Raw genomic sequence first — 8,325 nt, forward strand, 5'->3', positions numbered from 1 at the left:
ATTTTCTGATTTGAAATATATTTTTAATCAATTTGGTGGCATTATATTCATGGAATATTTATTTTCAAACTCAAAATATACTTCGTAACATTTTTATGACTTAGTATTCATTTTATAATATTTTTTAAAATACCTTTTGCTTAAAAAGGGTGCCCCTCCATGTGTCACAATTTCATTGAATTGAAGCATAACCAATAAAAGGCTTGTCAAAGGTGCACTTATGCATCTTGAAATCACAATGCCATAATGTTCTAATCATTGATTGACAAGTTCTTTAATGTTTTATTCGCAGGGGTGACGTGGATAAAATAGAAAAAGGTAAGATTTAAATTACAATAAATGTGATTCAAATATCGATAAGAACGTAATCAATGAAATCAGAGAGAAAAGTCAAAAGTTACGGTTGTACACAAGGCATTCATGTGCAATGCCATACTCAGTTTAAAGTACATCTATCACTAATGTTGTACGCAGAAAAGTCATTGCCACATCACACAATCTTTGCAATTTATGTCTTTTATGACATAAATGACACATGTCAGCGTGTTATTTCATGCAAATAAAGAATACAAATAAAAAATAGAGAGAGTCCATGACCTTGCTCAAGGCCACGCGATGCCACATAGTAGTGCTTAAATATTAATAAATTTCTTTCTATTTTGCCTTTTCCTTTGTGCAGGGACATGTGGCTCAAATGATAATGAGGAGAGTAAAAATGGGTAACCAAGATTGCTCCAACTTCAAAGCTTGGTATCTGATAATGTCAAAGGCCTATTGAGCTCAAATTTTGAGAGACACTTCATCTTCGGCCCCTCTTTCTGCCCATACCCTCTGATTTATAAGTAAAGACATGAATCATTGTCAACATGATCCCTAAAGTTCCTAAGATGTTGGCTCAATTAAAACTTTTGTGTTTATGAGATCCATAAAGCTCATTCTTGGTGCCTTGGGTGTGTGGAAAGAGGCAACAGAAAAGAGGGGGAGCTTACCTGCACTTGCAAATTGCCATGATATTGGTTTAACATAAAAATATATGATAAGTATCATCAATTTACACTGGTTCTTCTCAACATCATTATAAGCTTAGAACCATTTCACCTTCATATCCCACCATGGCGCCACGTCTGTATACTCCCTAGTAACGTCTAAGCATTTTCATGCCACCGTCTTGCCATTGTCTTATTCATTCAGCTCAATGTTTATGTCGCTCCCGTGAATTCCTCTCATTATCATCACTTCAATGTCATTCTCACTCGAGATTCAAAAATATTAAATATTACTATCCACTATGTATCATAATCATCTTAATTATAGTACTAATCATCAATGTCTTGCCTTGGATTTTACTGTTGTTGGACTCTGTATTTCAGACTATCTCGTCATCACACTAACCACTATTTAATGAATATTAAATCCTTAATCATCATACAATGTTGAGACCATCTGTACTCATCACTTGTTAAGTTTACTTAATACATGTTTAGATTTTTTATTCATTATATTAAAAAATATGAAATACAAGTTAAAACCCTAATTATTGTGCTCATCATGTACCAGATACAGTTTTTTGCAAATATTTACAGATTTAATAATTTATATAACAAATTTTGGTAGTTATTAGACAGAAAAAATATTAATTAGCTTTCTGAAACTTAATTTTTAATGGAATCTTGTATCATACTAAACTTGTTTTCCTTTAAAGCTTTATTCAAATTTAAAATCTTAATACTATTTTGCAATTTTGTCTACAATACTGACCCACTACTTTTACTGGAATTCAGTTACCCTATTTTGAAAGAAGTCTTTTGAAAGGATATATCCAACAAGGAAGAACAGTACTGATATTTCAGGTTGAAGCGTCAAGGTTGAGAGGACCTATCTAGGAGAGTATTAAACAAAGTTTGGAGACATAGGATCTTCAGACACCTGTTAATAGGGAATGACGCTGTCAGTCTCCGTACCGGTTTTTTGTGAAAACCTAAACCTATACCTAAACATTGGTACTGTCTCGGTTCGGTCAAAGATTGGTTTGGTTTGGTAAAACCTATAATTCGGTCATGAATACCAACTGAAAACCATGATCAAAGTTAAAAAATTAAAATCTTCACAAGTGAATCAATCAATTTTAGAATGTAATTAAAACATTTTCACTATTGATTTACCACATAATCAAAGAAGATTCATGTAAGAGTTTTAAGGGTTTTCTATTTCAAAACTTCACAAGGGAAAAACTTATTTTTAAATTTATTTTTACATGATTATATATTTTAATAAATATATTTCTATACGAATATATATTAACTTTATTTACTGTTTTCATAAAAGTGTAATGGCAGAGTTGGCTGAAGGGTTTGTGCGCTGGAGTCGCGTAGACCAGGGATCAAGCCCATGGTTTGAACTGAAAAAAATAATATTTTTACTTCTTTCTCTTTCGGTTTGGTTTCAGTTCGGTTGGAAGTCCAAACCAAAACCTTTACCTAACTATCAGTAAAACCATGAAATCCAAATCGACAGTATCGGTTTGGTCCAGTTTTACCAAAAGTCGGTAAAAAATGGTGAACCTTACCTGTTAACATCCTAAGGAAGGAAGGAGAAGTTAACGGTGCTTCTAGAGAAGAAATGAAGGGAAAAACTAAGGACGTCCCCATTCTAGAGCTTTTCAGATAGTGTTATGATATGAGAGTGGGGAAACAACATATTAGAAATCTGTAACGCAGTTGAATTTTGTATTTTATGTTAAGGGATGTTTCAGGGTCTTAGAGACTCTTTTTGGCTGGATTACATAACCAAGTAGGTTTGTTCTTGATTCAAGGAAAAACATTTTCTCTAAGTGAGAAGAGTGTGAGTGTGAATCCCGGACTATAAACTTGAACATAGATAAAGATAAGAAGTACTATTTTCAAAATACCAATTCAACCCCGTTCTTAACATTTTCATTGTCGCTTGTTCCAACAGAAACATTTAGGAAACAATATATACGATGCAACCAGAAAACATTATGTCAAGGACTTTAGATATGAAGGATATTAAAGAAGCCTCTTTCATTATAGGCTAACTAATACATTATCATTATACTCAGAATATCCTTCAGCAATCACAAAAGGCTTCCATTCATAAAGTAAGAGTTGGGATGCAAAATTTATAACCAATAAATAAACATGTTGCTTAAGAAGATAACAATTGCCTCAGTTATTCTGAAGCTAAGTAAATGCAAAGAACCCTTATGCATTGCTAGTCATAAGTTTGATGAATGCTGCGATTTATAATCACCCAGATATTGCATATATAATTGAAATGCTTGATTGAGCAAAAGAATCATCCTATAACTTAACAATAACTAAGGACCACATACTGATGTAGAATTAGTCATATAACTTGATGATAATTAGATATTCTGATTCTTTTTTCATGGCCGCCATGATACAAGTAGATCCACATTAAGCTATATTTTCTGCTTAATAATGGAGTCATGTACTGGAGTTGTACTAAATACTCACTAACATACCCATAAAATAATGCACAATGATATATCGCAATCTAAGATGCATCAAAACGAGAATTGTGGCTCTAAACGTTTGTCACTGGATTTCATATTTTGAGTGGTACTGAATAACCTCAAGATATATCATGATAATCAGTCATCCATTTTATTCTGCATTAACACTACAATCATAAATAGTTGTATGATGCTATATGTGACACCTCAAACCCCTATGCAGAAGACAAATTAATCTCCACTATGAAGGTTCATTAGGTCAACTTTCCATCCATCTAACTCGATGGATTCTAATATGCTTCCATTATAAGATCAGATTATCAACTGGTATCAGAGCCTTCTTTTGATATAACTTTATATGAGATGATAAAGTGTGAGTGGGACATTGGAGATCATTAGAATGGGAGGTATATAGACTTATAGACATGAATAAGATTAAGGGAGGTATAGACTAACAAGGAAGAAATAGGGACCAAAAAGAGAGGGTAACAAAATGACAAAGTGGGAGACACAAGAGAAGTAGTTGGGAGAGAGAAAGGGCATGTGAAAGGTAAAGACACACGTAGAGACCGAGAGAGAGATGATGAAAAATATAAAGAAAGAGAGACACGGAGATGGAGAGAGATAGATATGGAGAGAAAGAGAGTAATATATACAAAGAGAATGTGAGGGAAATGTATATATACTGGAAGACAGAGAGAGATATAGAGAGAGAGTGCACATGAGAGAGTACACACACAAAGGCAAAAAGATATGTACATGGATAGGGAGAGGGAGAGAGAGAGAGAGAGAAAGAGCATGATGGAGGCTAAGAGAGTGATAAAGATATATATAAATACTTGGAGAAGGAGAGACAGAGAGAGCAGGCATGAGAGATGCAAAGGGAGAGATACACACAGAGATAGAGATATATATACATGGATAGTGATGGAGGGAGATAGTAAATAAAGGGAGACACAGAGGTAGAGAGACACATATAATGGGAGAGCAAGTGACCGAGACACATACACACATAGTGATGGAGAGATAAAGATTGGGAGAGAGAGGGAGGGAGGGAGGGAGAAAGAGAGAGAGAGAGAGAGAGAGAGAGAGAGAGAGAGAGAGAGGGATAGGAATATACTAAAGGAGATAGATGGGGAGAAGAAAATGTGAAATGTGAGATATAAGGATGTAAGAAATTAAGAACTATACCAGTCAGAGTGAGATAATATCAGTGCGAGTAGTTGGGATTGTTCATTTATCCCATAATATTGACATGAAAAATTGGGTTGTATGTATAATGAGATGTTGAAATCTTATAACTGGTTATAAAAATATTGAACCCTTGCCATAGGTTGTCCTATCCTGATCCAATCCTGAATGGTAGATTATACATTCATCCTATTACTTATTTCCATAATGAGAATCAGGAATGTATTCGTTTCTTTCATCTATGTTCTAAATTTGAATTCCATTGGTCTATTTTCACCTATAGTGACATAGTCTGATGTCTGCTTCAGAGGTTGACACTTCATAATGGGAGAAGGAGAGAGGAAGAAACAGATAAATATCAAGGGAGAGTATGATTTTCACACACTAGATGAAAGTTTTAATGATCCACATTAAGCCATCTATAATGGGCATCACATTTGGATGATTTCCACTTTCTTCCATGGGCTGCCCTGCCCTGGGATTGCTAATTATTGTCCACATTCAGAACTTATTTCTGGGGAATATCCCCCTCTGAAAAGAATTAATATATCTATCTTTCTATGATTCTCTAACTCTTTCTCTCCCCATCTTTCTCCTTCTCACTCTCTTGATCTCACTCTATCTCTCACCCCTCTCTCTCGCTCGATCAATGCATGTCCTAATATGCCCTTTCCTAAAGGCAGGCAAGTTTGTTCAGGAAACTCTGGCTTACTACATAGGATGTAGGTCGTTGTGGCATTTAGAGTCTATTACTGGAAGCCCAAATTATATTCAACTTAATTTTCATTCATTAACACCACCACAAAATAAGAGGCTCACACTTTTGTGTTTCCTTTGATAGATTACAAGATGATTTAGTATTTAAGCCGAGTTCATTCATCTTTTATTGTTTAAATTACTGTTTATAAGTTAATCTGAAGGTATTTACCTCTATCTTTGTTTACTTTTAAAATAATTGAAATTTTAATTTACTGAAATTAAAATAGTATTTGTTAGAATATGTAATAAAAAATTCCGTTTGTGATTTGTAAATGTAAACTTAGATATTCATCTCCTCATTTTCTTATATAAGTTAATGCAGATGGTGCGATACTATTATCTTCTCACTTTCAATCTCCAGCTAAGATTAACTCATGAAGTTGGAAGGCATGAAATTTAATATTCCCTTAATTATTATATGTATGTTCCTCAATTCAAGAGTGAAAAAATTTATAAATCAAAGGAACAGTTTTTCTCCATCCATAATTCATGTACTGATTATTTTATTGGCTGTACAGAAATTAGCTAAAGCTCAAAAGGTCTAAATAGCAAAGGATATATGTTAATAAAACAAGGAGAACACACACAGAAGAAAAAAATGGTCAATACACAAGAGGGTTTTGCTAGTTCTTAAGGATGGAGAAGACTGCATATAAATGTTTATGAATGTAACATACCTCGATCCATCTCATCTTCAGTTAGTAGAATCAACCAGCTTTGAGGGGAGGCCTTTTGGATATGCACAGGATGACTTTCTAAAGTATCTATGAGTAATGGGATGCTCAGGACAAAGTCAGAATCCATTATGACCCGAGAACCTGGAGTCTATTTATATCAAAAGGACATAATTAATCTTATTTAGTCTACATAAATCAATCACAACATTATAATTATGATACCATGCCACAACATTACAAATTTAATGACCATACTTATTGCTATAAATGTCTTAATGCCATCATTGTTATTAAGTAAATTACATTAACAAATAATACACATACATATAATTATCCACAGAATAATAAATTAATCTATAAATGAAAGGAAATAAATCATATTAATGAAGCATACCTTAAGTTTATCATAAAAATATGAAAGAAAAAATATAATAACGATTAGTGGGGACACTTTTAAAAAAGGTCAACTCATAGTTTTCTAAATTTATGCATCAGATGTTGAATGGTCATGGAATAAAGCTTAAATTTAAAAGTTTTTTGAACAATATTGATGGGGGACCATCCAACTTCGAAGACCCTGTCGAACCAGTCCGTCGAGCGAGAGTTCACACACAACACCCAGCCTTCGGAGTACCCGGCCTAGTCAACGGGCCACAAAGGTTTGATGATATCTTTCCTTACATTTTACTGGTTTAGTAGGCCATGTATGTTGGTCATGTATGTGTTTGTTTTTGTTTGTTCGCACGTTTTTGGACCGCTGTATGGACCTACATGTTTGCGCGTGTGCTCATGTGTGGGTGTGTTGCTAGGTCTCTCTCTCCTATTAGGGGGGCCAAGGACACTTTAAGCAGGCCTTCTTCCCTTTTTCGAAGGGAGAAGGCCCATATTTACCCCATAAGAGGTGGGGTAGCCCATAGGAAGAGAGTAGAAGAAAATGTGATTTTTTAAGGATCTTTCCAGTTATTAGAGTTACTTTGAGTTTTCCCCAAAAATACAAAAATGCCACTACAAAGAAATTGTCGTTGTCGTCTTCGCCGTAGCTCCAGCCACCGCCGCTTGCCAGTGCCCCAACCGCAACCGCGGCTGTCCTCTCTGCTCCCGTGGCCTCCTAGGCCGGCCGTGCCACTCCAGCGGTCTCCCGCGACACCAGCCGCGGCCACAGCCGTCCGCTCCAGCCGCAGCCACAAGCGTAGTTGCTGTAGCCGCCGATGCAGCCGCCAACCGCGGTTACGACCCTCTCCGTTGTCGCACTGTCGTGCCTTGTTGCCTCTGCGCCACCGTGCCTTGCTGCTGCCATGCCTTGTTGCCACTGCGCCTTCTCCGCCGCTGCACCCTGCTGTCCTTGCACTTTATCAGCGCTGCGTCGACGTACCTTGCCACCGGCCGGCCGTCGTGCCACCTCTGCTATTCCACTACACTGCTCTGCCTTGCCGGCACCGCACTACCACGCCTAGCCGCCGTATTCTCTGCCACCGTGTCGTCGTGCCACCTCTACCATTCCATTGCATTGCCCTGCCTTGCTGGCACCACACTATCATGCCCAGCTGCCGCATTCGCTATCGACGTGCCTCGCCATCTACACTGTGCCGCCGCACCCTATTTCTGCTGCATCGTCGTGCCGCCAGAACCTGCTACTATTGTACCCTTGTCGCGCCCATTGTTGTGTTCATTGTCATGCCCTCCGCCACATCTACTCGTGCCGCTGCATCTACTCACACTAGTGCGTCTACCTGAGCCATCATCCATCCTACGTGGGGTTCGTCGTCCACTGTTGTCAAATCAGAGATCGCCACTTGTTGCTACCGGTACGCTCATAACTCCCTCTTGGCATTATATCATTTCTTTAAGTGCCTCCAACCATTTTCTCCACCACCGGGATTAGATTACTGATAGATAGGATTCTCATCTGAAGTGTTAGGATTTCAATCGGTACTTCCATGGTTGGGACCGTCGAGGGAGTGCGCATTAGTGGTAGTACTCGAGTTCGCACCGTCGGTCTTCGACCCGAAGTTCGGATCATCTCCACTACATCTCCACTTGCGTTAATACACGTAAGTCATCTCCACTACATGACATGAGTACCCTCGCCCTCCCTGTGGTGTGATAGGAGCAGTACGATCCGCGCATCTCTCCTGTTACATCAAATATTTTCCTCCAAAATTTTGAAATAGAGAAAGCGATTATTGAAGGAAGAAATATTGC

Source organism: Wolffia australiana, chromosome 14 (genome assembly GCF_029677425.1).
Source record: "Wolffia australiana isolate 7733 chromosome 14, ASM2967742v1".
Taxonomy (NCBI): Eukaryota; Viridiplantae; Streptophyta; class Magnoliopsida; order Alismatales; family Araceae; genus Wolffia; species Wolffia australiana.